The sequence below is a fragment of the Medicago sativa genome, chromosome 2 (assembly GCF_051527215.1).
Source record: "Medicago sativa cultivar Bolivia chromosome 2, Bolivia_mono, whole genome shotgun sequence".
Lineage (NCBI taxonomy): Eukaryota > Viridiplantae > Streptophyta > Magnoliopsida > Fabales > Fabaceae > Medicago > Medicago sativa.
In genome coordinates, this window is record NC_140750.1 from 17,695,278 (window position 1) to 17,702,084 (window position 6,807).

Consider the following 6,807-nt stretch of genomic DNA (forward strand, 5'->3'; position numbering starts at 1 on the left):
ATGGAGCGAGTGTTGTCTCGTGACACCATGATATACGTCGGAGAGGTTGCAACTTGGGAACCTTTTTAGAACCTGGTTACTATTATCCTAAAGCCCTAGTTTCACCGGACGCCGTGTCCACCCATGACTCCTCGACTTTGAACTTCAACCCGCCATGTTTTCTCCGAACTTGAACATAATCATGCATTCATGCATACATGCATACATGCATAAACTTTTTTCCATGCATTTATCGGAGGACTTAGACAAGTCATCTTTTGAATATCACGGATGTGAACGCCAAGTGATACCATCTCAACTAAACTTTTAGTTTTGATCAAGATTTTCAAATAAAACCGTGTTTCTCCGTGATGTTCACAACCACTTTGACAAGTCTTCCGACAAAAAAAGAGTCTTTTCGCATTTGCATATCATGCATCATATGCATCATTCATCGGTCACAAATGGCTTCCCGTGCTCATTGTCTACCTGGTTTTGTCCGCCGCAGTCTGAAAAGTGGCTCGTGCTCGCAAGAGTCTACCAACCAGATAGAGTTTATCAGACAAGATTGTACATGGCTAACCTTGAGGAAGAGAATGCCAGCCCCTCGGGCTAGCCCATTGAGGAGTCTAATCTGGACGAAATTCTGAGGCTTATTAAAAAGAGTGACTATAAAATTGTTGACCAGCTGCTGCAAACTCCGTCAAAGATATCTATTTTGTCTCTGCTCTTGAGCTCAGAAGCTCACAGGAAAGTGTTAATGAAAGTACTGGAACAGGCTTATGTTGATCATGAAGTCTCTGTGGATCAGTTTGATGGAATAGTGGGTAACATTACCGCTTGCAATAACTTGGGGTTTGGTGACGACGAACTCCCCGAAGCAGGGAAACACCACAACTTAGCTCTGCATATCTCAGTGCACTGCAAGTCTGACATGATATCCAATGTGCTGGTGGACACTGGATCATCTTTGAATGTAATGCCTGAGTCTACACTAAGACAATTGAGCCATCATGGAATCTCTCTGAGGGGAAGCAGCTACTTGGTTAAAGCTTTTGACGGATCTCGCAAAGATGTTCTTGGGGAGGTAGATCTACCAATTACCATTGGTCCTGAGACATTTCAGATCACTTTCCAGGTCATGGACATCAATGATTCTTACAGTTGTCTCCTCGGAAGACCGTGGATTCACGACGCTGGGGCAGTAATTTCTACTCTGCATCAGAAACTCAAGTTCATGAAGAACGGTAAGATTGTCACTGTGCATGGTGAAGAAGCATATCTGGTTAGCCAAGTGTCATCTTTCTCTTGTGTTGAAGGAGGGTCCGCTGAAGGGACATCATTTCAAGGCTTGACTGTTGAGGGCGCGGAGCCTCGAAAAGCTAGTGCTAGCATAGCTTCGCTAAAGGATGCCCAGAAAGCTGTTCGAGAAGGGCAAGCTGCCGGCTGGGGCAAAGTGATTCAGATTCTGGAAAACAAGCGTAAAGAGGGCCTTGGATTCTCTCCAACCTCCGGTGTTTCAACAGGAACTTTCTACAGTGCTGGGTTCATCAATGCTATTACTGAAGATGCTGCTGGAAGTAGTCATGTGCCTACATTTGTTATACCAGGAGGCACTGTGAGAAATTGGGAAGCCATTGATGTTCCTTTAGTCATGCATGCTTCCATGTAATGTGTCTTGTTGCTCATGTTTTCTTGTTTTCAAAATAACAATCCTTTCGCTCTGCCCAAGGCGAAAGTGATGTCATTGTAAGGGCGTGTTTGTTTCGGCATTGCCGTTATCAATAAAAGTTGTCGTTTTTCTCACGACTCTTTGTTTTTTTTTACTTTTTAGTGCCTTTTTTCTTGGAAATAATGGTAATGCCAGAAAAAACCAAAACATCTGTATTTTCTTATTAATTTCAAAAATCTGCATGAAAAACTTTTTTCTAAAAATCATCCCCAATCATATTATGCATATTGAACCACAATAAACCCGTTGAACACAGTGACCCTATGGTTCCTCCAAATTTTGAATTCCCTGTATATGAAGCTGAAGATGAGGATGAGGATGATGAAGGGATACCGTATGAGATCACTCGACTGCTTGAGCAGGAAAGAAGAGCCATTCAGCCTCACCAGGAAGAGATTGAACTCATCAACCTGGGTACTGAAGAAAACAAGCGAGAGATCAAGATTGGTGCTGCACTTGAGCCAGAAGTGAAAAGGAAGATTATTCAGCTTCTTCATGATTATCCAGATGTCTTTGCATGGTCTTATGAAGATATGCCGGGTCTAGATCCCCAGATCATGGAACATCGGATACCGACAAGACCTGAATGTCCTCCTGTCAAACAGAAGTTGAGAAGGTCTCGTCCAGATATGGCTCTTAAGATCAAGGCTGAGGTGCAAAAGCAAATTGATGCGGGTTTCCTCATGACAGCTGAATACCCTGAGTGGATTGCCAACATCGTACCAGTACCAAAGAAAGATGGGAAAGTTCGAATGTGTGTTGATTACAGAGATCTGAACAAAGCCAGTCCAAAAGATAACTTCCCATTGCCTCATATTGATGTGCTTGTTGACAGTACTGCTCAATCCAAAGTGTTCTCCTTTATGGATGGTTTCTCTGGTTATAATCAAATACGAATGTCTCCGGAAGATAGAGAAAAGACGTCCTTCATCACTCCGTGGGGAACGTTCTGTTATAAAGTGATGCCGTTTGGCTTGATAAATGCTGGTGCTACCTATCAAAGGGGTATGACCACTCTGTTTCATGATATGATTCACAAAGAGATTGAAGTATATGTCGATGATATGATTGTGAAGTCAAAAGATGAAGAGCAGCATGTTGTGTATTTGAAAAAGATGTTTGAAAGACTGAGAAAGTACAAGCTGCGGTTGAATCCTAACAAGTGCACATTTGGTGTAAGATCTGGAAAGTTGCTAGGCTTCATTGTCAGTCAAAGAGGCATTGAGGTTGATCCTGACAAAGTCCGAGCCATTAGAGAGATGCCAGCCCCTCAGACTGAGAAGCAAGTCAGAGGTTTCCTCGGACGTCTGAACTATATTTCAAGATTCATATCTCACATGACTACTACCTGTGGACCAATTTTCAAATTGCTCAGAAAGAATCAGCCTGTTGTATGGAATGATGAATGCCAGGAAGCTTTTGATAGCATTAAAGAATACCTGTTGGAACCACCCATCCTTGTCCCACCAGTGGAAGGAAGGCCCTTGATTATGTATCTGTCAGTGTTAGATGATTCAGTGGGTTGTGTTCTCGGTCAACAAGACGAGACTGGTAAGAAAGAGCATGCTATCTACTATCTGAGCAAGAAGTTCACCGACTGTGAGGCTCGGTATACAATGCTTGAAAAGACTTGTTGTGCTTTAGCTTGGGCTGCCAAACGCCTGCGTCATTATATGGTGAATCATACAACTTGGTTGATCTCCCGAATGGATCCAATCAAGTACATCTTTGAGAAGCCTGCTGTTACTGGAAAGATTGCACGTTGGCAAATGTTGTTGTCTGAATATGATATTGTGTACAAAGCTCAGAAAGCAATCAAAGGAAGTGTCCTTGCCGAGCATCTTGCTTGTCAACCTCTTGATGATTACCAGCCAATTAAATTTGATTTCCCTGATGAAGAAGTTATGTATTTGAAGGCAAAAGACTGTGAAGAACCACTGATCAATGAAGGGCCGGACCCGAATAGCAAATGGGGATTGGTGTTTGATGGTGCTGTTAATGTTTATGGTAAAGGAATTGGGGCCATCATTGTAACTCCTCAGGGGCACCACATTCCTTTCACCGCTCGAATAACTTTTGAATGCACAAACAACATAGCTGAATATGAAGCATGCATCTTGGGCATTGAAGAAGCCCTTGATTTGAGAATTAAACACCTTGACATCTATGGAGATTCTGCACTTGTTATTAACCAGATAAAAGGTGAATGGGAGACTCATCATGAGAAGCTGATCCCGTACCGTGATTATGCAAGACGTCTGTTGACATACTTTACCAAGGTCGAGCTGCACCACATCCCTCGGGATGAGAATCAAATGGCTGACGCTCTTGCTACTCTGTCTTCCATGTTTCGTGTCAACCACTGGAATGATGTGCCCGTAATCAAAGTACAACGTCTTGATAGACCCGCTCATGTGTTTACTATTGAAAAAATACCAGATCAAACTGATGAAGATATGAATGGTAAAAAGCCTCGGTATTACAATATCAAACAATTCTTGCAGAACCGCGAATATCCACCTGGTGCTTCCAACAGGGATAAAAAGACTTTGAGACGATGGGCTAGTAGATTCTTTCTGGACGGAGAAATCCTATACAAGAGGAACTATGACATGGTCTTGCTGAGATGTGTTGACAAACAAGAAGCTGAGAAGTTGATGCATGATGTACATGATGGTACCTTTGGGACCCATGCTTCGGGCCACACTATGTCGAGGAAATTGTTAAGAGCCGGCTATTACTGGATAACTATGGAGCGTGATTGCCACAAACATGCCAAGAGATGCCACAAATGTCAAATCTATGCTGATAAGATTCATGTGCCTCCACATGCCCTCAATGTTATATCTTCCCCATGACCTTTCTCTATGTGGGGCATTGACATGATCGGGAGAATTGAACCAAAAGCTTCCAATGGACATCGTTTCATTCTAGTGGCAATTGACTACTTCACCAAGTGGGTTGAAGCTGCCTCCTATGCAAATGTGACCAAGCAAGTGGTTGTCAAGTTTATCAAGAATAACATCATCTGTCGATATGGTATTCCCAACAAAATCATCACTGACAATGGCTCCAATCTGAACAATAGCATGATGCAAGCTTTATGTGAAGAATTCAAAATTGAACATCACAACTCTTCTCCTTATAGACCTCAGATGAATGGTGCAGTTGAGGCCGCTAACAAGAACATCAAGAAGATTGTTCAGAAGATGGTCACTACTTACAAAGACTGGCATGAAATGCTACCGTTTGCCTTGCATGGTTACCGTACTACAGTGCGCAGTTCAACCGGGGCAACCCCTTTCTCTCTTGTGTATGGTATGGAAGCAGTTCTCCCTCTGGAAGTGGAGATTCCATCTCTTCGAGTGATCATGGAAGCAAAATTAACTGAGGCTGAATGGTGCCAAAGTCGGTATGATCAATTGAATTTGATTGAAGAGAAACGTATGGATGCTATGACTCATGGACAGTTGTATCAAGTACGAATGAAGAATGCTTTTGACAAGAAAGTCCGACCTAGAGAATTCAAGGAAGGCGAACTTGTATTGAAAAGAAGGATAAGTCAGCAACCCGACCCAAGGGGCAAGTGGACACCTAACTATGAAGGTCCTTATGTTGTCAAGAAGGCTTTCTCTGGTGGTGCTTTGATTCTTACACACATGGATGGTGTTGAACTCCCAAATCCTGTCAATGCCGATATAGTCAAGAAATACTTTGTCTAAAAAGAAAAGAACAGCGTGGTAGGTCGAAAACCCGAAAGGGCGGCCTAGGCAAAAATGCGCTTCCCGGTGGATCGAAAACCCGAAAGGGCGATCCAGGCAAAAGTTAGGGACAAAGAAAATGAATATGAAAAAGCTCGCTGAGATTGTACGCAACTCAGGCAAGAATGAGCGCCTCGATGAGCCGAAAACCCGAAAGGGCGGTTCATGCAAAAATGAGGTTGACGATAAAAGACAAGTAACTATATCTGGCAAACCACCATCACCCCTTGGGGCATCTGCAACTGTCAATGATCGTCTTCATCAGGGGCTTCTGTACTTGTGGATTCAAAATTTCTATGAAATGTAGCGGTCATCGTGTTCAATGTATCACCAACCAATAAAATTACCATTTTCCAAGCTTTGTAAATCCGTGAAGTCATGCCTCTGGCTGACTCTCACTCTTCTACATCAATTTGAGCCTTTCTATTGTTTGAAATTCTATTTTCTTTCTACTTTCAACGCTTTATACAGAATATTTTCTTTCTATTTGATAATGTCAATGTCTGAAACAAACATTTTTGAAAAATTGAAAAAATCTTTTTCTGTCTATTTTGAAAGCAAACCTGAGCAATATGGTACATTTCAATGAGACATGCATGAATGAATGAGTGTCAATGTCTATTTCAATACACGTTACAAGCAGGTTACTCCCTAGGATGATCTGTGGTCAATGGCAAGAATGAAAAAACAGAATGAAAATGAAAAATGAAAAATACAAATAAAGAGCTCGCTAGGTTGAAAACCCGAAAGGGCGGCTTAGGCAAAAATGCGCACCCCGCTGATTGACAACCTATGAAGGCAATTCAGGCAAAAATGGGGCAATAAAAAGAATTTATTCCCCGGTGAATCGAAAACCCGAAAGGGCGGTTCAGGCAAAAGTGGGGTTTGAAAATGAAAATGAAAAGAATATTGAAAAGCATTGATCACAGATGCGAACATCCAATGTTTACCCAGCACTGACACGCCTAGCAACGGCGACCTGTATCCAAGAACCTTCCAAAGGTCCTCCTTTACAAGTCTTATTGCCCTCAGCCATGGTTTCAATACGTCTCTCAACGACGGTCTCTCCAAAGAGGTTTTCCCCCTGTGAATATGTCGCAGCACGAGCCACTACGTGCCCAATCTTCCAATGTCTTGTCTGCCTTTGTGAAATTTCTCTGCCAAATTGCCAACCAATCATGCATCTCAAGCATTCATACATGCATAGTCATGCATTTTATGTGCTCATACATCCAATAATCTTGCTATACCATACATACATGTTGCATATCCAACTGTCAGCTGTCAAATGTCAATGTTAATGTCAAATGCCAATGTCAATGTCAATGTCAATGT